The sequence below is a fragment of the Diadema antillarum genome, unplaced genomic scaffold, assembly GCF_040938485.1.
Source record: "Diadema antillarum isolate AM-2024a unplaced genomic scaffold, OU_Dant_1.0 scf00000173, whole genome shotgun sequence".
NCBI lineage: Eukaryota > Metazoa > Echinodermata > Echinoidea > Diadematoida > Diadematidae > Diadema > Diadema antillarum.
In genome coordinates, this window is record NW_027271062.1 from 5189 (window position 1) to 29746 (window position 24558).

General features: G+C 38.3%; 1 long non-coding RNA gene across 1 annotated transcript in view; it reads left to right on the forward strand.

Moving 5' to 3' along the window:
* The first annotated feature begins 221 nt into the window (after positions 1–221).
* LOC139722855 (uncharacterized) overlaps positions 222–24558 on the forward strand; it is a 35648-nt gene continuing 11311 nt past the window's right edge. Inside the window, exon 1 of the long non-coding RNA XR_011710309.1 lies at positions 222–1090. This is a non-coding gene — a long non-coding RNA (uncharacterized lncRNA). The remainder of the gene's footprint in view (positions 1091–24558) is intronic.

Genomic DNA, 24558 nt, shown 5'->3' on the forward strand with positions numbered 1-24558 from the left:
AATCATCTCGAGATTTTTTTTTTTTTTTGCTTTAGCGCGACGCTCCATCATTAATTTGGTATGAAAGAGCACCATCTCGAATGACATCGCGTTTGCAATTCATCTACTCTTTCCATTTGATCACAACACGCCTCATCCTATATATAGATGAGATGTACTTAGAATATGACGTGTCATGTTTGGTTTCATGGTTAAACGACATGCAGCAGTTTCGTAGTGTGCACAGCCAACCATCTGCGCTCAACAAGTTAAAAATCTGGAGAAGACGTGGAGTGAGCGTTCGAAAAGCGACGCCACTAGCACTGTGGCGTGTTGAACGTGAGTTACCTGAGTGCCACAACGTCTCTGCCAAGCGCAATAGAGCGTTCACACACCACCAACTGGAGCTGTGGCTGTATACATCTCGCTAATCTCTCACTGCGAGTGTCCCTTCAAAAGGCTTACACGTTGTGCGAACCACTGTTGTAAACACAGCTAAAGGAAGCCGCTGCCATTTCGAATACATCATACCCGCTCCTCTTTTTTTCTGCGGGTATTGCAAATCTGCCTTGTTGGATTTTAACGCTGTGTGTGAAGCAAATACAGTGATCGTGTTAAAGATATTGACATCCTCTCAATTCTCTGGAAGCGGAACGCGATTTCAAGAGCACCACACACGGTATCAAACGCAGTCTAGGCGAGCTTGTGCTTACTTGGCCTTTGGTGTGCAGGGATTTCCAAATTTCTCGGAGAAGCCGCAAGCGCTTAATGCAGCTGCTGTGCTGTTTTGAAGTTCAGCTGAATGTTAGGATTGTAGAGATCAACTATCAACATGCAAACAGGTAATAACGGATTAGACAACAGACGAAATGGAGGTGGGAATGGCACTAATAACCTCAAAACGAACAAGAAATGGGTGCGACTAGCAACCGTGTTTGCATACGTACTCTCTGTGTCATTAGTAGCCGTGATCCTGGCGATTTATTACAGCTTCTTCTGGCAGTCGAGCGACAACCCTTCGACTACTGTCTCTCCGACCACTGTCTCTCCGGCCTCTGCTAACGCCACAATGTTGACATCAACAAGCCCTGCAACAACGACGAATGCACCGGTATGTATACATAGATTACGACTGACAACCCATATGTATTGCATGCAATACCTCTCCTACCCACACCCTGTTTGAAATGCTTTAAAATCACCTTCATTCTTTTTGTGTCGCCCCTGTTGCTAACGTAAGCAAAGTTGGTAGTGACATACAATAATGGAAATGAATGTCGTCTGTTCACATTATTTTATTGCGCTACTGTGGTTCTATATGTCTCATATACAGGCTATAGTTACACCAATGACGAGTATTAGTATTATAAATGACAGTATAGTCTTGATAATTATTATTAAGCTCATAAAATCAGCGATAAGCTGATGAAGGCGAGAACACTGCAAGTATATACCTATAGCAACAAATTAGTGTAGCAAATACCGGGGTTGTGATGGTAGTAATAGGAACCCCATTGTATTATGTGAACAGCGACAATGATAATGGAAACTTTTATAATGTACACGTGTAACCGGATAAAATGTTGATAATCTACATCGTTGTCGTCATCACTCGACGAGAAAAACAAATAAACAAACAAAATACAGGATTGATCTCATCATGCTACAGCTGTATAATCCATCGCAATGGCCGATTTATTTTTCCTTCTTTCCTGGTAGAATTGGGCGGGTGATCATCGATCATTTCACTTTGGTAAGATCATTATCATAGCTCTCCAGCCCTGCGTAAAACGAGAAAGCTTCTTTTTTTTTTAATGAAACAAAAACAAAACAAAGCAATATATCATAATAATGAACTCCTGTGGACGGGGAGGTGAAGAGATGCTGGTACATCATGCTCAAATAAAAATAACGGGTATAATGGCATGCACACACAACACACACACATGTATTATACAACACATACACACACAACGCATACACAGAAGGCGTGCATTTTAATTACTTTACGTAGTGTCAGTCCTATATAACTGGTAAAGGATGCAGCACTCGACTGGTACTGACGATGACGCACATCACATAGTTTACATCAGAAGAGATCCTGTTTTCGTGTTAAATTCCCCGAATAGGCTATATGAATGTTTAATGCTGTATGGCGTTGTCAGTTGTCATGCGATTTCCGTTGAAGACATGCAGCATTAAGCTAGTACTTGTACTGAAATTCACGCAGTACGAGGAGAGGTCACGTCGCGAGTAATCACAAAGTATAAACACATTATTTACACCTCAAGGATTCCTCGAGCATCGTGTAAAGGGAGATGCCCTTGTAAGTTGCATGGTACCGTACAACAGTGTGATGTTTCCTGTACATGATGAAATGATACTCAGTAACACTTGGGCAACAACAAAAGCAACAAGCAAATATTTCATTTTCCTGTTTATTCAGTGATGCACGAATAGAATGGTAGATAAGTTTTGTCAAAATCTGAATATGTCATTGTTTTCTTTCCGACTATCTGTCATTACTTTAAATTGTCATTATTATGTATTATCATCATTTGACGATGTTTTCTGTGGGATCTCATTCTTTTTAAAGCTTTGGCATAATTCGTATGGTGAGCATTTTCTACATGCACGTAGGAACAGTGTGTGCTTGCAGAGAATATGGCATTGCTACAACCGACCATTATTCGTATCACTGAATACAGTACTAGGTTTTGCGAAAGTAAATAATGGTGTTTGTTACAGGGATGCACCGGGCGTATTTATAATTTAGGGTCGCGTGTGAGACATTTTGTAGTCCACACGTCAACTAGCAGAATCGATTTGCAGCAGTGCATTCGCTTTATAATAATAGTAATAATAATGATAATAGTAATAATGATAATAATAATGATAATAATAATAATAGCAATATCAATTTATGAAGTGCAAAACATATGTACATATATTTGATTATTATTCTTATGTGCTGCAAAAGCTTCTAATATGCTTGACAATTATGCACAGTTAAATAGATAAAAAAGTGTCTTGAGTCTTGATTTAAAGACTGCTACAATTGGTGATTTCCTGAATTCCACAGTTTGGGGGCTGCGCAGACAAATGCTCGGTCTCCCAACGTTATTTTTGTTTTGCATGTTGGGATTTGTAAAATCAAAGTGTCTTTAGAACCGCTCAGATTATGAGTGTTTAAGTAGGGCCTACGTAGTTTAGAAATGTAACTTGGAGCTTGACGAATGAGTGCTTTGTATACAATCAGCAAGATTTTAAAGGATGGTATAATATTGGTTGAGGTGAGGATTCAGCTTTTAACATTTTGATAGATACTGAGAAAATACTGTAGGAAATGTTAAAAAAGCATACAATTCTATTAGAGGAATTCAAAGTTTATTTGATAAAAATCGGTTTTGTAATGGCTGGGATATGATGTACAAAAACAAAGTAAAACAAAGCATCGTAATAAAAAATAGGTCCCGCCTTTTATTAGGATCATTTTGCTTTAGATATAGCATATTTCAGCCATTTCAAAACCAATTTTCGTCAAATAAACTGAATTTCTCTAAGAACTACATAATCAATATTTCATATTTCATGAGATATTTTGCATTATCTCACAAACACACACACACACAAACTGGAAACCTGCAACCCCATCTAAACCAAAAGTGTATCGTCCCATTAAAAGATATTCGTTGACGAATACCATTGCAGATAGACAGTGATAGAAAGCCAGTGTAGTTCTCTCAGAAGAGGAGTGATCCTCGATAATCTTGGTTTGTTACAGATAGATCGTTCTTTGGCTGTTGCAGCATCGATTTTTGTTGAAGAGGTTGCCAGACAATAGGGCTGAGACAGACATAAATTAATTCGTAAAATCCTCAAAAACCTATATCTTATGTATATTCCGGAAAGTTTTAGCACTCTTAGAGTCTCCTATTTTACAAGCTCTATAGATTATTATCATTATTTTATTAACGTTGTTATCCGCTATAAGTACTATACAATAGTTTCAAAAGTTTAATTATAGTTTGTGCCAAAAAAAAAAAATCCAGTACCATCGGACACTGAATGAATTCAAGGAATACAGAAGGTATCTTGCTGCGTTAATGATCGCTAAAAAAAAGTTTATTCCAAAAAGATTTATTTGCAAAACAATTTTTAGCACATTTCACAACTTATACTTCCCTGTGTTTTCTCACAGCTGATACAGCAGTATATTATTGAATAAGCCAGTATTTCACCTCTTAAGAAATACAAATTGTCACTGAATGATCTGATATTTCCAAAATATTTAAACACTCATATTCCTGTGGTTGAGCTGTTGCAGAAACCAGTAAATATGGCCGCCACCTTTAATTCACAAACCATTATACTGATCTTTGTCAGTCTGTATTGTGTTGCGCTGTGTGTCCTTCACGATTACTGTCAATGGGTACATGTACATTCTCGCCACCATTCGAATTGATTCACTCAACTGAATTCTCTTCTTTGGTGTGACAAAATCGCTGGAGGGTTGACTATGGAAAAGAACAAAAAATAATAACCGTGCAGGCATCCACGGTTCTAGTTCTTTGAATTATACAGTATACTACCCTCAGCGGATATAGTATATTCACGAGGGACACCTTGCTATCGTACTGCTCAGTAGTATACTGTGTTTGGGTGAGTCTTAAACAAGGAGTAGTTGGGCTTGGGGTGGGACGGACGAGAAGACAGAATTGATGGTTATGCAAAATGTATATAGTGAGTACTATGTGCTCCTGTTTATGGATTTGGGGAGGGGTCATTTATGAATATATCTATGAATACTTTGCGAAGAACATGTAAGCGCAGTATAGGTATATTGCATGAAGGTTCACTGCAAGGGCACTGTCAAGGGCACATGAAAATATCAATATGTTTGTCGTGTACAGCCTGCGGTGGGTGTTTAGTCGATCATAGAGACAGGCAAGTCAGCATCATCGTTGATTAGTCCTGTAACTGCAGCCATGTTATTGACTGAGAAACATAACGGGCATGATGCTAAGTATATCCTGTGTGTTAATAAATAAAACAACATAAACAGCAAGGAGATATGGAAAAAAAAATCCGGAATGATATCAAACCAAGGGTGTCATTATAACACTTAAAGTTTGTGCTCGATCCCCGCTTTCTTCACAAAACACCCGGTTACAGCGCGGGGGGGAATGATGAATAGGTAACAGGGATGAGTTAATGTACCATTCAAGGTACAATTGTATACGTAAACAAAGGTGGAAAAAAATACAGTCTCTCTTTAATATTATTGGATGACCTATACTTAACCAGTATCCGTCTGAAAAAATGATACACTGTATATGCCAACTTTTTCCCCCGCTTAAGATTGTGACGTCATGAAGTGGAGCAAATGTATCCTATACCGATCGTACTGTATCAATGAAAAGACCAAAGGGAGGGAGAAACGTCCATCTTATCTTATGATATCGCCTGATCGAGACGAAGATAGATTGATGTCTGTATCGGTGTCGATTCTGTGCTCAGTTAATCAAACAACAAAATATTCAAAAAAAAAAATGGATGAGACATGTTTACATGTTTACCCTGGGTAGATAAGACTTTATTATTATTGTTATTAACATTATTATTATTACTATTATTATTATTATCGTTATTATTATTATTATCATTATTATTGTTGTTATTATTATTGTTATTATTATTACTATTATTATTATTATTATCATAAAGCGACAGGTAAGTGATTATGCACAACGTAGGTGAATTGTGCGTTCTATTGAGACGGACCTTATACCCTCTTATTGCTCAAAGCCAGGTCTTGTTCTTATGATATCTACATCTATTTACTCTCTAAAAAAAATCGAGTGAAAATTTTCACTTTAAAAAGAGTGAATACAAAAAAGAGTGAATTTCGAGTGAAATTGGAGTGAATTTTGAGTGAAAATGCTCATTTTCACTCATTTTGGAGTGACGTCAGGGATCACTCGAAGATTTTGGAGTGATCCCTGACGTCACTCCCAAATGAGTGAAAATGAGCATTTTCACTCAAAATTCACTCCAATTTCACTCGAAATTCACTCTTTTTTGTATTCACTCTTTTTAGAGTGAAAATTTTCACTCGATTTTTTTTAGAGAGTACATATGTGTATTCTGTTGCTATGGTGATGTGACTCTCCATCTATCGCGTGGAGAGAGGGGTATATCTCTGGAGCATCTCATTCATAGCATGGGCGATTGGAACCGCTATCTAGGAATTGCTGCTCTCCATGCACGTATCTGTCAATCACTGGCGCAAAGGTCGTAATGCCCCAGACACAGAGCTCTGCGTCCGGCGTTGCGTTACAAACATTAATATCTTACTTTGGACAGGAGGTAAAAATTTTCCCAGATGGTCTGCATCCAGGCAAGCTGCGGATAGTTACATTTAGTAACGATCACATGCGTAAGTCTGCATACGTGGCGACTCCCTGCGAAATTTTGAAAATTTCAAAATTTCGCAGGAATTTCGCCGAAATTTTGAGTTTTACAGCGATCAGTTACGGACAGTTACGTCTACTTGCGACCCTGCCGATACCTGCGTCTGTTGTGCTGCATTCACCGCGTCTGTATATCCGCGGTGGACGTATTATTGTAACTGAACGTAAGCTACTGTGTGACTGGGGCTTAAAGAGAATGATGATAGAGAGTTTTGGTTGAGATGGAGATTCAGATTTTACCTTTTTTTGCAAGATGATTAGAACCACCTATGAAATATCAAACAGCATACAATTCTAAGAGGAATTCAAAGTTTATCTGATGAAATCGGTTTTGAAAGGCTGAGATATGCAAAAACAAAGCTAAACAAAGTGGTCCTAATAAAAGGTTGGTTCCCATCGTCTCTTTGTTTTCCGATATCTCGGCCATTTGAAAGCCAATTTTCATCAAATAAAATTAGAATTCCTCTAAGAATTGTATGCTCTTTCATATTTTATATAAGATTTCTCATTATCTCACGAAAGAGTGGGAAACCTGAAGCCCCATCTCAGCCAAAACTGTACCACCCCTTTAAAGAATGCTTGCCTTCATGTGGACGTACGGGCTGTCCGAGAGCGCTGTATTGTGCTTCCAACGTATTGGCTGATCTGTCTTTGTTTTTCTTTGTCATGTAATCGCATTGCGACTGGCAAAGTGCTGATGTTCTTTGAAACAAGACCACATGAGGACATGTACATCAATGCATGCATTATATACATACGTGTTACTATACATCTCGGGGAAACTGTCGGCAATGCTTTTATAGGTTTTCTAGACCCTTTATATGAAAGAAAACCCTGAGAGTATAACCCTCAGTGTCTTAGGTAATATTCGCAATAATGAAAAAAAAAAGATGAAGCCTGAATATTGTCAGCACGTAGTGTAATAGCGTTGGTGCTCTCCGTGTGTCGATAGTCTGCACATGCATGTAGTGTTACCATCTTCAGTCCCCAAAACACTCGCAGGCAGTTTTAAATCCCGCAAATTCCCGCTTTTATATAGAGAATCAACATTGATAATGTGAATGTGTGTCAGTACGTAAATGTAAAATGTGTGTGTGTCTGTATGTGTGTATGTATGTGTGTATGTATATGTATACTACAGCTGTACTACTTGTATATGTCTCTGTGACTTTGAACATGTTTGTTTGTGCTGCTTATCTGTATACCTTATGTACATTTCACTGTATAACTGAACATAAATCGCTTGCTTTCTCTAGTAAATGTGCAAATAATAATACCGGCGAAGTCCGTGTTTACATTTTTAAAAGTTTCTTTCGTATTTGCAAAATCGAATGAAAAGTCTGTCCTTTTATAATGTCAAGCTGTAATTGCAATCAATCAGTACTGCATACAATAAGCTGTGGAGGAGTACCTATAGGATATGTCGACGACTTATACAATGTACTGACGTCATTGGAACAAGCCACAATCTTCTTTTCCGAGATATTTGCAAACAGGTTGACACCTTATTATGGTAAGATAGTACGCAGACTTTCTCTTCCCAATACCCTTCACGGATGTTGATGTCGGCCGTCGCCATGGGAATAAATGTTCTCATATTCTGCGCATTAAATGGATATGGTATTGTGTCAATACACCTACATACTAGAGCAGCCTTCCACAGTGTTTGTGGTGAATGAGAAAAGCGACATGTTTGTAACGGCGGCTGTGAACTTTATTATACACTGTACGTGTTTCTGCTATACCTACAATAGAGTTTCACCGCTAATTTGCCGGCGCACCATCTTTGAGACAATATACTGTTGTGTACATAGATTGCACGATAATTATGCGCTCCTCTAAGGCTGCAGATGGTAAAGCAATATAAGCAAGTTGGCCGATTGCACTGTGATAGCCTCTTTCATTTAAATTATTTAGAAGATAATTACAATGTTGTAAAACTGGAAGTAACCTTTGAGAGAGTGGGAGAAAAAGGAGAATGAAAGAGAATGGAGGGAAAGAGGGGAGGAGAGATAGATAGGGAGAGAGAGAGAGATGGAGTTAGAGAGAGAGGGGGGGGGGGGGTTAAAACATAATTATCTATTTGATATATCCTTCATAAATGAAATCCTGTTCAGTCTTTGGTAAATATGGCGTCATGTCCCCAGACATACGAGCACTGCTATACGATATTCTCGATAGTTAAAACAAAAATAATGTAAACTACTAGTAACTTGCTGTCCATCATGTATACTTTGACGACATTCATGGTAATAGTGCACTGTACTTATATTCCATGCTATCCATCGATGGTTTTTCATCGATAGCCTGTGTAAAGTGAAGAAAATAAATGAAGAAAATAACAGATGATTTATCGGTGAAAGAAAAAAGTGAAAAACGTTTTTTTTTTTCGTCATTTTCTCTCAAAAGACATAAACTCTATCTTCTGTAGACCTACAGAAGTATAGTACTCTGAGTCCACCAGACGTGTGGGAGGCGAGGTTAGGTTTGGAGAGTCGCACATGGGATAGAGGGGGGGGGGGGTCTTTTTTCTTCTTGGTATAAAACTTCAGTCAATGAACATTGGGATTTTGAAATTGCACGAAATGAATTTGTTTTTTGTTTTTATCACGATTATGGTAGCATAATTTGTACAATTTCGCTTTGTGTATTCAATAAACATTTAACTCAGGGGAAACACATCAACAATGAGTTATATTATTCAAATTTATGAAGTTCTTCCGTCGTGATGTTTTCATTGCAACTGATTGACAAATTGCCCTACATCGACGTAAATAAGCACTGAATTAATCAGTGTTTTAGTAGTAGCCATGATAAAAAATCATGGGCGTACATACTCGAGCAGGATTCGAACCCACGACCTCCTGATCACCGGACAGGCGTCATCTCCACTAGACCACCGAGCTTTCGCCCGACAGCAAGTGTTGGTTCTAATCCTTATAGCATGCAGCGGGTACTGCTTTTTGTTATTCAAATTTATGAAGTTCTTCCGTCGTGATGTTTTCATTGCAACTGATTGACAAATTGCCCTACATCGACGTAAATAAGCACTGAATTAATCAGTGTTTTAGTAGTAGCCATGATAAAAAATCATGGGCGTACATACTCGAGCAGGATTCGAACCCACGACCTCCTGATCACCGGACAGGCGTCATCTCCACTAGACCACCGAGCTTTCGCCCGACAGCAAGTGTTGGTTCTAATCCTTATAGCATGCAGCGGGTACTGCTTTTTGTTTTGGCAATTTGTCAATCAGTTGCAATGAAAACATCACGACGGAAGAACTTCATAAATTTGAATAACAAAAAGCAGTACCCGCTGCATGCTATAAGGATTAGAACCAACACTTGCTGTCGGGCGAAAGCTCGGTGGTCTAGTGGAGATGACGCCTGTCCGGTGATCAGGAGGTCGTGGGTTCGAATCCTGCTCGAGTATGTACGCCCATGATTTTTTTATCATGGCTACTACTAAAACACTGATTAATTCAGTGCTTATTTACGTCGATGTAGGGCAATTTGTCAATCAGTTGCAATGAAAACATCACGACGGAAGAACTTCATAAATTTGAATAACAAAAAGCAGTACCCGCTGCATGCTATAAGGATTAGAACCAACACTTGCTGTCGGGCGAAAGCTCGGTGGTCTAGTGGAGATGACGCCTGTCCGGTGATCAGGAGGTCGTGGGTTCGAATCCTGCTCGAGTATGTACGCCCATGATTTTTTATCATGGCTACTACTAAAACACTGATTAATTCAGTGCTTATTTACGTCGATGTAGGGCAATTTGTCAATCAGTTGCAATGAGTTATATTGTTTTGTATGACGTTGACCACATAGGTGACATAATGAAAAATGTGAAGAGATTTATAAACAATTAATCAAATATTGTATATTCTGTAAATATTCGTTTTATTGATGATTGATATCCGCCGGCCCCATATAGACCACCGCGGTTCACTGATTATCTGCGCTGCAAGATGGAAACAATTTAAAACTAAATATTATGAACTGTTTCGGGCCACTGATGAGATCATTGTTTCCTTGGCGACCGGCCAACTCAGAATCCATGATTTCAACTACATTCTATATTATAGTGTATGACAATGTTTCCTAATGATGACCAGGGAGGTGTTAAGAGAATTAGTAGAATCTCTTCGTAATTTGTGCAAATTTATGTCTAAGTTCTATAGCATGACAATTGACTGCTTAAAGGGGAAGGCTAGTAACTGATCAGAGGGAATCAGTGGAAATGCTGGGGGATGATTGTTCCAATCCTTATGGGATTCATTCAAGAGTTCATTGTATATCTATTGTTGTGTGAAAATGATTTGCTTCAGAACGGTCTCATATTCAAGTAATGTGCAGATTAATGCTCCGTCACTGACCAGGGACGCTAACCTGGAAGCATTAAACTGCACATTACTTGAATATGAGACCATTATGAAGCAAATCATTTTCACACAACAATAGATATATAATGAACTCTTGAATGAATCCCATAAGGATTGGAACAATCATCCCCCAGCATTTCCACTGATTCCCACTGATCAGTTACTAGCCTTCCCCTTTAATATTTGTCTGGCTTTGGTGTTTCATGCTCCAAGCCGCTCTTTTATGGAGCTTGGATGTGGAGACCAAAGAAGATGTTCTTGATTGTTGATAATTGTACGCCGTATTTGAGAGAAAATACTGAAATCCTGTATGGAACTTGGTAATTTATATAATGTGGCACGGAAGAATTCATTCCCATTTTTCTTCATTCAATCTCTTCGTTACAAATAGGCCCTACCTCAGGACTGAAAAAAGGAATATTAGAATCTCACAAAAAATTAACATTATTTTATAACCATCTTGAGCACATTTTTTGTGCACTTAGTGAGCACTTAAATTTTAGATCTTTCGGATTGAGTAATAACTGGCAAATGCGTGTTTCCGGAGGCGTTTAACACTTAAAGACGTAAATCTTTTACTCGTTTTTGTTTTCTGTGCACACAAAATTGTTACCAAAATTTTGACAGGGACAGCGAACTCCTGCTCGCTGGGTTTGTTATTTAGGAATTATGCATACTTAGAAATTCTGCCTTTTGTCAAAACATGGAGCGCATAACTTGGATAAAGGGGACATTCTAGTTTCTTCTCCTTCTCTATGATATATAGGCCTACCTTCCTTTGATGACCGTTTACAAGTAAAAGAACAGTTGGCAGAGCTTGTTTATATGTGAAGTAATTCCAATATGGTTGCCTTGATACGAATGTGATACCATTATGCAAGACCACTGAATTCTCTATCAATTCATGTTTCAGAGCTATCGAGTCGAAAACAATCAATAAGTGTTTCTCATGTACACGGGTATGACTGCTTTTTCTTTTAAGTGCGGTTCCTTTCAACTTTTTTTTTTGTTACAAAATAAACAGGAATGAAGGAAACGTGGACAGTGATGCTGATCACTCTAAAGCCGATGCTCCGATGAATAAGGTTTCTCCAATGCCAATTACCAAGATATTTTACATTAAAATATTCCACATGAAATGTACTCAATTCATAATTAGCCCATAGTCTCTTTGGATGTGCGTTATACAAACATTGTAATGGTTTTCACACACACACGCACGCACGCGCGCGCGCGCGCGCGCACACACACACACACACATACACATTAAAAGAATATCCAAGCATGCTGCGTAAAAGACGGAAATAAAGAAGAAATTCCCGATTTATACATCTTATCACGTGATTGTAAAGATGATGCTGCGTACTATCGCTGTCACACAAATGCTGGCTTCGAAGCTGTTGTCGAGACAAATTCCTCTTGATTTTCATACATGTATTTAGCGTCAGTACACGGAACAAGTGCCCTCTATCCATTCCGTTCAAGCGCGAAACTTAACTCTCAGCTTGGCTTGTCCTATTCAAAGTTGTGAAGTGAGACAAACGTACAACCTATTTGTGCAACTGTGCCTGTATTCTTTCTGTACAATGTATCTGCACGCGTGATTTATCAAAATCAGTTTGCATTAAGTCATGACCACTATTTAGTTAGACCAGGGAGGTGAGATAAGTACCTCGCTGGTTGGACTAACGTGAATAGACGTTCCGCAGAAATATTCAGTATACCTGCCTTTAGCGTAGTTCACTGTTAGCTGCAGGGATTGCTTATCACAGGAAGTCAATATGCAGTTTTGTTTTGTTTTTTTTACACACACACATACGCGCACACACAAAGACACATACACACACCCACCCACACCCAACAACAACATTAGCAATACACGAACGTACAAGGCATACACACACATACACACACACACACACACACACACGCACACTGCTTATAAACAAAAGCAATATTAAAAAGCGAATGTATGGCACTTGGCATGTCCCTTTGGGAAATGCATAACCGTGTCTTTGCGAGGGCTCGCCCTTGTGGACGTTTACAGCACTAAACATAACATATTTAGCAAATGAGAAAAAAAAAAAACCAAACAGAATTATAGACACGGTCTACATGGTGTGTAAAAGTAAAGGTGCTTAATTTAATGTCATAGAGAATGATTATCACATGTACGGGCAACCACGGGAACAGAAATAATTTTCTTTGTAATTCCATGAAAATATAGGCCCAGTATATCTGGCAGGATCCTCGATTTCAATATTTAAATTGTGGGAGTGGCGTATCTCATGCCAATATCGAGTTTGAATAGCAGCAACAAAAAACAGATACACACTAATGACCTCGACGTGACGGACCCACAGACTCACATGAGAATAGCTGCTGGCAGGATATGTTTAAAGGACGAGATGGAAGGTTATTTTTTGGTTTTATCATTTGTCTCTCTTACCTAAAGTTAGAGAGGATTTGCTATGAACGAAAACAGGTGACTAAAAATAGCATCTGTATAAATGTTTTAATAATCTCTTCTTCTTTTCTTTTCTTTTTTGGTATACGTGTAAGCAAAGAAGCAGCAAATGTAATGTTGATGATTTTTTTTTCATGTATCAGGATATAGCCTTCCTGCTCACACGTATTAATCCATGGGCCAAGACCAGAAAAATGGATTGTTGGTACCATCTGAGGTGGCACAACCTTTTTGGTGTCAGTTTGTTTGTCGGGCATAGATATGCTTATCAAGCTATGATAGCATTTCCAAATGAGTAGCTTAGTCATAGTAAATGAATTTTTAACCAATTTGGTCTCGTTTTTATATCCCTTTACTTCTGAATAGAAACTAAACCGCTATACAAAGAAGAGCACTGCCTTCTGTATGTCCACAGGTGCTCTGTTGTAAACGCGGTGCGCTTAGTCTTTATTCAAGGCAGCGAAGGGAATATCCAAAGGGTTATGACGTCCACAGCTGTCACCCGGTGCGCTTAGTCTTTATCTAGACCAATGTACCGTTATCATATCTAAAGTTCCTCATAAAAGGGATTATCTATACTGTGTTTATACCACCCTAGCAACAAATACATCAGTTTTAAACAAAAATCACTCTGTTCATTTACAATATCATTCATTATAATGTATTGTAGTGTACCGGTACATTGTTTTTGCATTATCTTATATTGTTGGAGGGAAATAAAGCGACATTGGCGTGGTATCAGCGTTTTCACCGTAGCGTTTTCGCCGGAAAATGATAAATAATTGAAAGATACGGTAAAATTCACGAGAAATTGCTTTTGTTGTTGTTGTTGTTTTTAGATAAAAGGACATACACTGTATCATACGCTTTGGATATTCCCTTCGCCGTCTAGAATAAAGACTAAGCGCTGTGGACATCATAACCTTTGGATATTCCCTTCGCTGCCTTGAATAAAGACTAAGCGCACCGCGTTTACAACAGAACACCTGTGAACATACCATAGAGCTGCATTTTACAGCTCTATGGAACATACAGAAGACAGTGCTCTTCTTTGTAAAGCGGTTAGTTTCAATTCAGAAGTATAGGAATATAACAACGAGACCAAATTGGTTAAAAATTCATTTACTATGACTAAGCTACCACTGGCGTAGCCAGGGGGGGCGATGGGGGCGGTCGCCCCCCCTAAGATTTGGACCGGGGATTTGGGAGGCGGAAAAAAAAATGCGTGTATACTGTATGCATGCACATGAAGCGGATCTCCTTTGCAACCTTTCATCAAATAAGATATTTTTTTTAAATATTTCACTCAAAGTGTGCACCAGATCGTTGAATTTCAATTCAAAATATGCAAAATCTCTCGTGCTTGGGAGGGGGTATCCCCCTCCCAAACCCTCCCCCTCTGTGCCTCTTTCCCTAGCTAAGTACACTTTTTAGATTTACAAAAAATTCTGAATAATTCTGGGTGCAGAAGACTTATATTCCGAAAACTGAAGGTTCCCTCATGTATAAGGGGAATTTCCCTTTTAATCGACCCTTTCCTCCCTCAGCCCACCCCCCATCAGTTTGTGTGTGTGTGTGTGTGTGTGTGTGTGTGATTTCCCAAATGTTGCTTCCATCAAATATGCGTTTGCGAGATATCTCAATTTGAACCTTAAAAAGATAAAAGCTCCATCGGAAGGGAAGGGTGGAGATAATACTCGCCCACGCCTTCTCCCTGCTCGCCCCCCCCCCCCCGCCATGCAAAGAAGTAGACTGTGGCTATACCCAGATCGCTTTATTTCAATTCTAAAAACGCAAAAGCTCCGCGAGCGGGAGGGGGAATCCCCCTTCCCCTAAGCTCTACCTCACTAGACTTTATACATACGCACAGATGGTGCACATTCGGAATAAGAGCTAAATTCCGTGATTTTAACACTTCGATGAAAAAGTATTGCACCAAAAATTTGCACCAGATCGCTGAATTTCAGGTCTGAAAACGCAAAATCACCTTCGTGTGGGAGGGGATATGCCCCTATCTACACCCTCGTGTGCATGCTTTTTCTGTTTGATTGCTGAACAGACAGCGTTCATGATATTCAGTGTAAGAATATACAAGAAGACTAGTGTATTTAAATTATACCATTTTATAGGCAAATTGTTCAATAATAATCTACACTAAAATATACTGCAACCTTATTAAACAAGTGGGACTGTTTCAACTCGTTAAAACACGCAAAAACATGCATCAAATTGCACCATTTGCAACATCAAAATGCAAAAAGTTCTTACCGTGGGAGGGGGGACACCCCCCTCCCACACCCTCCCCTACCCCCTCGTTCGCTCCACTCGCTCGGGTTAAGTCGCGTTCATGATATTCAGTGAAAAGAATTTATACAAGAAGTGTATTGGAATTATACCATTTTATAGGCAAATTGGTCAATCATAATCTACACTAAAATATACTTCTACTGCTACCTTCAACAAGTGGGACTGTTTCACGTCAATAAAACGCGCAAAAACATGCATCAAATTGCACCATTTGCAAAATCAAAATGCAAAAAGTTCTTACCGTGGGAGGGGGGACACCCCCCTCCCACACCCTCCCCTCCCCCCTCGCTCGCTCCGCTCGCTCGGGTTCAGTCGCGTTCATGATATTCAGTGAACAGAATTAATACAAGAAGTGTATTGGAATTATACCATTTTATAGGCAAATTGGTCAATAATAATCTACACTAAAATATACTGCTACCTTAAACAAATGGGACTGTTTCACGTCGATAAAACGCGCAAAAACATGCATCAAATTGCACCATTTGCAACATCAAAATGCAAAAAAGTTCTTATACGGTGGGAGGGGGACACCCCCCTCCCACACCCTCCCCTCCCCCTCGCTCGCTCCACTCGCTTGGGTTCAGTCGCGTTCATGATATTCAGTGAAAAGAATTAATACAAGAAGTGTATCTAAATTATATCATTTTATATAGGCAAATTGTTCAATAATAATCTACACTCAAATATACTGTTACCTTAAACAAATGGGACTGTTTCACGTCAATAAAACGCGCAAAAACATGCATCAAATTGCACCATTTGCAAAATCAAAATGCAAAAAGTTCTTACCGTGGGAGGGGGACACCCCCCCTCCCACACCCTCCCCTCCCCCCTCGCTCGCTCCGCTCGCTCGGGCTCAGTCGCGTTCATGATATTCAGTGAAAAGAATTAATACAAGAAGTGTATCTAAATTATATCATTTTATATAGGCAAATTGTTCAATAATAATCTACACTCAAATATACTGTTACCTTAAACAAATGGGACTGTTTCACGTCGATAAAACGCGCAAAAACATGCATCAAATTGCACCATTTGCAACATCAGAATGCAAAAAGTTCTTACCGTGGGAGGGGGGACACCCCCCTCCCACGCCCTCCCCTATACCCACACGCTCGCTCCGCTCGCTCGGGTTCAGTCGCGTTCATAATATTCAGTAAAAAGAATTGATACAAGAAGTGTATCTAAATTATACCATTTTATAGGCAAATTGTTCAATAATAATCGACATCAAAATAAACTGCTACCATAAACAAGTGGGACTGTTTCATGTCGATAAAACGCGCAAAAACATGCATCAAATTGCACCATTTGCAACATCAAAATGCAAAAAGTTCTTACTGTGGGAGGGGGGACACCCCCCTCCCACACCCTCCCCTACCCCCTCGCTCGCTCCGCTCGCCCGGGCTCAGTCGCGTTCATGATATTCAGTGAAAAGAATTAATACAAGAAGTGTATCTAAATTATATCATTTTATAGGCAAATTGTTCAATGATAATCTACATCAAAATAAACTGCTACCATAAACAAGTGGGACTGTTTCACGTCGATAAAACGCGCAAAAACATGCATCAAATTGCACCATTTACAACATCCAAATGCAAAAAGTTCTTACCGTGGGAGGGGGGACACCCCCCTCCCACACCCTCCCCCCCCTCGCTCGCTCCGCTCGCTCGGGCTCGGTCGCTTCGCTCCCTCGCAGACTAACCGCCCCCCCTAAGATGAAATCCTGGCTACGCCGTTGTAAGCTACTCATTTGGAAATGCTATCATAGCTTGATAAGCATATCTATGCCCGACAAACAAAATGACACCAAAAAGGTTTTGCCACCTCAGATGGTACCAATATCTGGCCTGGCCCATGGACTATATAGAGCGCTTCATCATTATTTGATTTTTTTTTTAAAGAATGCAATTCCACTCAATATTTCACTTGACTATAAAAGGAGCAAAATCAAACAAATAAAATCCTAGAACAATTGAATCAAAATCGAACAATAAAATATGAAGTTATTGAATTTTGAGGTAAATCAAAAGTAACAGTGATATTAATGACAGCAACACATTCGAATAAGATGAGGTCTTATGAAGTATCATCGCTTCAACAGATGTCCAAATTACTTGCACACAAAATATTCACCCATGTTCATATTTTTCTTTAAACGAAAATCAACAGGAATATGGTATAGATATCCTGTATCCTTTACATTAATTCGCAATGTTTTGATAATTTCGTAATTGTGAATGTTAAGGGGATAGTGGTTGTACTCTCTAAAAAAAAATCGGGTGAAATTGTTCACTCTTGAAGGAGTGAATAACAGAAAACAGAAAAAATTGAAATTAGAGTGAAACTGGAGTGGATTTTGAGTGAAAATGTTCATTTTCACTCATTATAGAGTGACCTCAGGGATCACTCCAAAATCTTCGAGTGATCCCTGAGGTCACTCCAAAATGAGTGAAAATATTTTCAAAATTCGAACATATTGTACGCTAAATAGAGAACTATTTTTGTTTATTGTGACATTGATCATTTTTCGTTGCGTTGCACATATTAATATCAAATTGAATTGCTGTCTTTGATATTATTTGGGGAAAAGTGTATGTGGATGATTTGCTGAATAAAAATGTCTGAGAGGGAAGGATGTCATATTTCACTGTATAGGTTTGCATTGATACCGACGCCTTGGAAATCAACCACTTTCTGTTTCTGTCAAACTTCTAGTATCCTGTTGAAGATGATGCTGAGTGTCGTTTTTGCGTGTGTCGATTATGCAGCATCACAAATTATTTCCTCACGACTGTACCTTACTTTCCAAAAAAAAAAAAAAAAAAAAAAAAAAACAAGAGTGCCAAAGCATGTATCTCTCAACCGTCTCAACACTGCTGGCGGCCTATTTACAAAGTCAATGACATTTGAAATAATGGTACTGAAAGGATTGCATCTCTGTCATTACGTACAAAAAGTTATATTCCATGGTAATGTTGATTACCGTTGATACTATTCTATGTTCCTACATTTGCTTAGTAGTCTTGTATATAATCGTTTTCATGATTGCCATCGGTATATCAGTTGAGCATGACGCAAATATAGCAGTTATGATGGTGGTTGTAAGAGTCGTAGAACGCGAGTAAACATGTCATAATCAATCACACCTGAGAATTCTATGTCGGAAGGTGCTCCTATAGTCTAAAATAGGATCAAGCTAATAGCTGAATTTTACTGAACAAACATTTTTACTCCGCCCGATGGAAAAAGACAAACATGACATTTACTGAGGAATGGACTATTTTGCCAGAGCACGAGCTCATTCTTCTCAGTACTTTTCTACATTAAAAAAAAAAAAGTGCACATCAACATGGCTGTTGTCTCTTTGATCTACACCCGTTTGCTACCCACAAATCAATGGAATATGCGAAGGATATGCAATAATAATCATTTACCTCGATGTAGGGTAATTTGTCAATCAACTGCAATTAACGCACGTACCCCCCCCCCCAAAAAAAAAACAAACAACAACAACAACAAACAAACAAACAAACAAACAAACAAACAAACAAACAAACAAACTCGACAATAATTACGCAGTACCCGCGGCGCGCTATATTACAGCCGGCACTGGCTGTGGGGTGGAAGCTCGATGGTCCAGTGGATAAGACGCCTGTGCGGAGTACGAGGTCCTTAGTTCGAATCCTGCTCGAGTATGTAATAATGCCCATGATTTCTTTTATCATGGCTAATACTAAAACACTGTTCAAGTCAGTGCTCATCTACGTCGATGTAAGGCAATTGGTCAGTCAGTTGCAATTAAAAAAAGAAAAAAAAACTCGACGGAAGAATTTCACATTTGAAGAACAATTCCATATTTGAACTGCAGGGTTATCACCTTTATTCTATAAACGGAATCATTAGAATGTTTCAGTTTTTTGCTATTTTTCTGATTTGCTTTTTTTTTTTCATTGACGGAGGTGTGTTTAGCTATAATAGTTATAAGATTGATGAATTAATGCCATGCTCTGTAGATGAGGTTGATATCGGACAAATGCGTATAATGTTCCCATTCCGCTGATTCCGTAGTTATACCTCCTTACACTCTTTTCCATCCGACAGATCAGTTTCAGTTTTTGGTTGAGTTCATTTCCATATTTCTAAAGAATGAACAGTACATTGTGGTGACAACATGCACATAAAGACACAATTTTTAACGTGTCAAAAAGAAATATGCTGTATAAGCTGGTTTTTATGGTCAGTATACGCTGATATTGTACAATGTAAAAGGGCAGAGAAAGAAACATGAAGAGAACCTATTCCCAAAAAGCTTAAGCTTACAGGTTTCCAAAAGTGAGGAAAGGTAAATTCTTAGCATCAATAGGGAGATCAGAATTAATCAAGAACTGACTGAAACAAGAATTCACACACACACACACACACACACACACACACACACTCACACACACGCACACACACAAATCATGGGCAATGTAGTACAACCAAGATGTATAGAGAGTATAGATAATTATTCAATTGGCTTTGCATTATTCAGATTTTGTGGAAGTGTCCGTCCCAGTTTAATTATGCAAAAAGAAAAAAAAAAGAAAGAAGTGGCCAAACAGACGAGCCTTCGATAAGACATTGTGCGAAATAAGGAATTTAAAGAGCCGGTTTACCAATAGGCCTATACATCCAAATGTTATGTATCATATTCATACCAGTTTAAACAAAGGCTGTTCCTGACAACGCAAGAAACTGCCCGATGACTACCTGACATAGCAATAACCAATCCATGCACACCCTTTCACAAGTATTTGTACTCATTAGATGTATTGAACATTGAAAGACGCAACTTAGGGCCTACTAGTATTGGGAACGATGCTTTTCAGAGTTACAACACAGCACGCTCGCCGAACCATCTAATTGTACAGGTACACATGTACTTGTGCAAACTTGCTATACAGTGCATATTTCGTTGACAGAAATTATTTTGATTAGATTGACCGTCAAAATTGACAAAAATATAGGTATAAGTGTATTAAGATAGTGTCTTTGCCTATCAGGCATTCTTATGCGTTACTCATCCGACTGCTGTGTGCTTATGAACGTATAATGGTAAAAGCAAAGCTTTAGCTTTTTCTGGTGTTTTGCGCAACGTGTGCTGTTGTATGTGGTGTCGTAAGGTTCTTATGTCTATAAGGCTGCGTTCACATAGAAGTATACTATTCGGGTATTCGGGCTCGTTTTTCGAGGGCACGCGAATACAGTGTAGCTTGAATCGAACGATAGGATTTCCACACACCGGTTCACATAAGAGTGCACTATTCGAAAGTACCGAATAGCTGCGAAAAGTATAGCAAAGTGGGAATCGAGCTTGTTCGATTTTCTTGCAGCGTATACCGTCTCTCGTTTATAAAATAATGACAATTTTGGTCTGGATTTGCCCTTTAGCAAAAATAAGCATGTACACTGTAAAAAATTTGTTTAGTTTCTAAACACCTAACTAAACACTTTTCTGTGACAGTTTAAAAACACTGCGACGCGTTTATATATTAAACATGTTTAGGAACTAAACACATGCTGTGTTTATTTTCAGCACACCCTAGGTGTTTATCACACACACATGTTTATGTTTTAAACGGTTCTGATGTTTAAAAACTAAACACCTGCTCTGTTTATAGCCTAAACACCAAACGTTTACACCATAATCACTCACAGTGTTTAAATACTAAACACCGCACAGTCACATAATCACCCACAATGTTTAAGATCTAAACACTGAACCAAAAAATAAACATGACGCACTGTTTACGATGTAAACACTGCGACATGTTTATTCGCTGTGACAGATTAAAAACACTGCGACATGTTTATTTGCCATTTGAGTGTTTATTCTCAGAACACATGTCTGATTTTTAGATCGATCACAAAATTGCATACACTAAACATGTGACATGTTTACATATTAAACATCGCAATTTCTCAGTGTTTATATGAGACATGTTTACACCTTATACATGCTGAGTGTTTATATGAGACATGTTTACACATCATACATGGTAATTTCCACGTGTTTATATGAGACATGTTTACACATTATACATTCATACATGCTAATTTCTACGTGTTTAAATGAGACATGTTACTCATCATGCATGTTAATTCCCATGTAATTATTAATGTAAAGTGGATTGTTTCCACTTTTGAATGGAATGAGATAAACGCATAACATTATATAGAATTTACCCAGTGATGTACCAAATCATCAGCACACTTACATGGCATAATACAAGGGAAGACGTGGGTTAGCTTTCACAAACATTTTGGCTACAAGAGTCAAAGGCAATTCTCTGAATGTAAGTTATCAAAACATCAGTCAAAGCTTGGGCAATATCTGATGAATAATAAGTTAAAATCCTTTAAACGGGAAATCGAGTCCAATAAATAAGATAGTCTGATAAAAAAGAGTAAAATCTTACAAGTTTAACAGTAAAAATTTGAATGAAATCGGATGAAAAATAAGGAAGTTATAAAATTTTGAAGTTTTGCTAATTTCTGCAAAGCAGTTAAAAGTGGATATTATATGCAAATGAGTGAGTTGACCACGTCATAACCTCATAATTTTCCATTGATCGTGTACAAAAAAAAAATGATGAAATTCAATGTTTATGTTGATGAAATGTGAAACATTATGGTATTACTGGTTGAATAACTTCAGAAAGTGATCAGTTAGATATATCAGGACTTGAGCCTCGGGAATAATTGCGTTTGGATGAAAAACTTTAAATTAAGTAAGTTGTGAGGGATTGACATGCCCACGTTGCCATCGATTTGCATATTCATATTAACCATTCAAGAACTGTTTCCTCAAAAATTAGCGAAACTTCAAAATGTCATAACTCCCTTATTTTACATCCGATTTCGATCAAAATTTTACCAATGAACTCTTAAATTCTACTCTTTCTTATCAGACTAACTTGTATCTGGACTGGATTTCCCCTTTAGCTGTTGCCATGTTTTGCTATACGACACCATACTGAGTTAAATGCAAGATACCTGGGAGTCACTGGCATGTACACGAAGACATAAATGAAATTCTGTCCTATACAGACAGTAAAGTTTGTATATGCAGGAAATGGCACACAACTCATTTTGGAGAAAAAAAATATTACATTTAACAACTACTTTTCAGTCACATGTAATTCTTGGCCTACTTTCAAGAATTGCCTTCTTTCTACTGTATTCAGAACTAATTCTTAGTATTGTAAAACAAACTAATAAACTTGTTGATTGTGAATTGCAACTCAACGCTTCGGAAGCTTGACATATATGTAACACCTCCAGGAACATAACTGCAGTCTGTGAACAAATCCAAGATTGCATCAATTATTGGCAAAGTGCTTTGGGTACCCGAACCAGATTAGGCTCACGGCAAATTATACCATGCACAACACTATGGTCGTATTGGTACTGATCAGGGAGTATAGATGATGCACTCCATCATAGAGAGACTAACATTTTTGAGAGAAATATTAGAATGTTAGTGGATTTCAAGGGGTGAGTGAGAAAAAACTTCTACAACTGTACCTTGCTAGAACCTTGGAGAAAGAAGTCAAACTCAATGGGTATGCTTGAATAGTCTATTAGAGTCCAATCAGTCTCATCATACTCCACATAATCATGGTATGGAGGGCTACTTTCAATCTCGACACAGCAGAATTTTTGGTAAAGACAAGAGGATATGAACAAAGAAAAAATAATGCATTGCAACTGGAGGCGGAAGGGTATGCAAGGCTGTCATGAACACGCGATGTGATAAGCAAGACTCCTCCCTTGTCAATTTGTCAGTCAGTTGCAAGACTCCTCCCTATTCTCCATACATGTTGTACTACATTTCTAATACCTCTCTCCATGTGACGGATTTCAAGAATATCTCAGAAAGAAAATATTAATTACTGAATACTGCATTTCCTATCAGGTCTACAAAAAAATTGCAAAGAATTCCGAACAAATACAACTACTTCCACACCTAATTGCGTCCAATATCTGCTGATTGTATAGGAAGCACCTGAGGGAAAAAAATGAAATGGCAGATACTTTGATTTGATTTGTTTTGATTTCTATATTCCTTTTTGCACAAGAATATAACAGAAAGCCAATCGAACAAAGTTCTTGAGTAATATCTTAACAGTGAATTACAAGGACATTGGTTGATGAATAAAATGAAGTGAATAAAACTGTTTTTCTTAATAGTGCAAAACGATTTCGAGCAAGTGTCTTTACATATTAGATAAAATTACAATTTTACGTACTAGCTGTTAAAAAAGACAATTACACATATCTATGAGCAATAAGAATGAAGGTGACCATTATCGTAAGCACAGAGGACAATAGAATCGCTTTGTTTTGGATATCCCTGCCATTTCAAAACCAATTTTCATCAAATAAGCATTGAATTCCTCTTCGAATTATATAGGCCCCCTACCTTCATATTTCTTTAGAGGTTCGTCATTATGTAATACACACACGTATACACACACACACGGAGAACTGAAGCCCTATCGCATACAAAACCCTATCATCCCCCATATGATTTACTTTATTCTAGTATACAGGTTTACATGCACACTGTCAGTGAAGAAAAAAAAAACAATAGAAAGGTTGCTCTAACAGGTGGGATGCCTCCTAATAGGTCTGTAGTCCATCATGACGATGTGAGACATCACATGGCTAGCGGGAAAAAAGATTATTAATATTCAAAATTTTTATCCATGGTTCATTTCCTTCATATGGCATGTAGGCCTATAGATATACTGTATATCAGTATATCTTGCGATGTCCTTGTAATCCTCAGATGTTTGCACTTTTAGACGGGTTGTATAGAAGTAAGCACATGCATCTTTCATTCTAATCCAGACAGGTTTGGCGTGATCCCTGATCAATTCTTCCA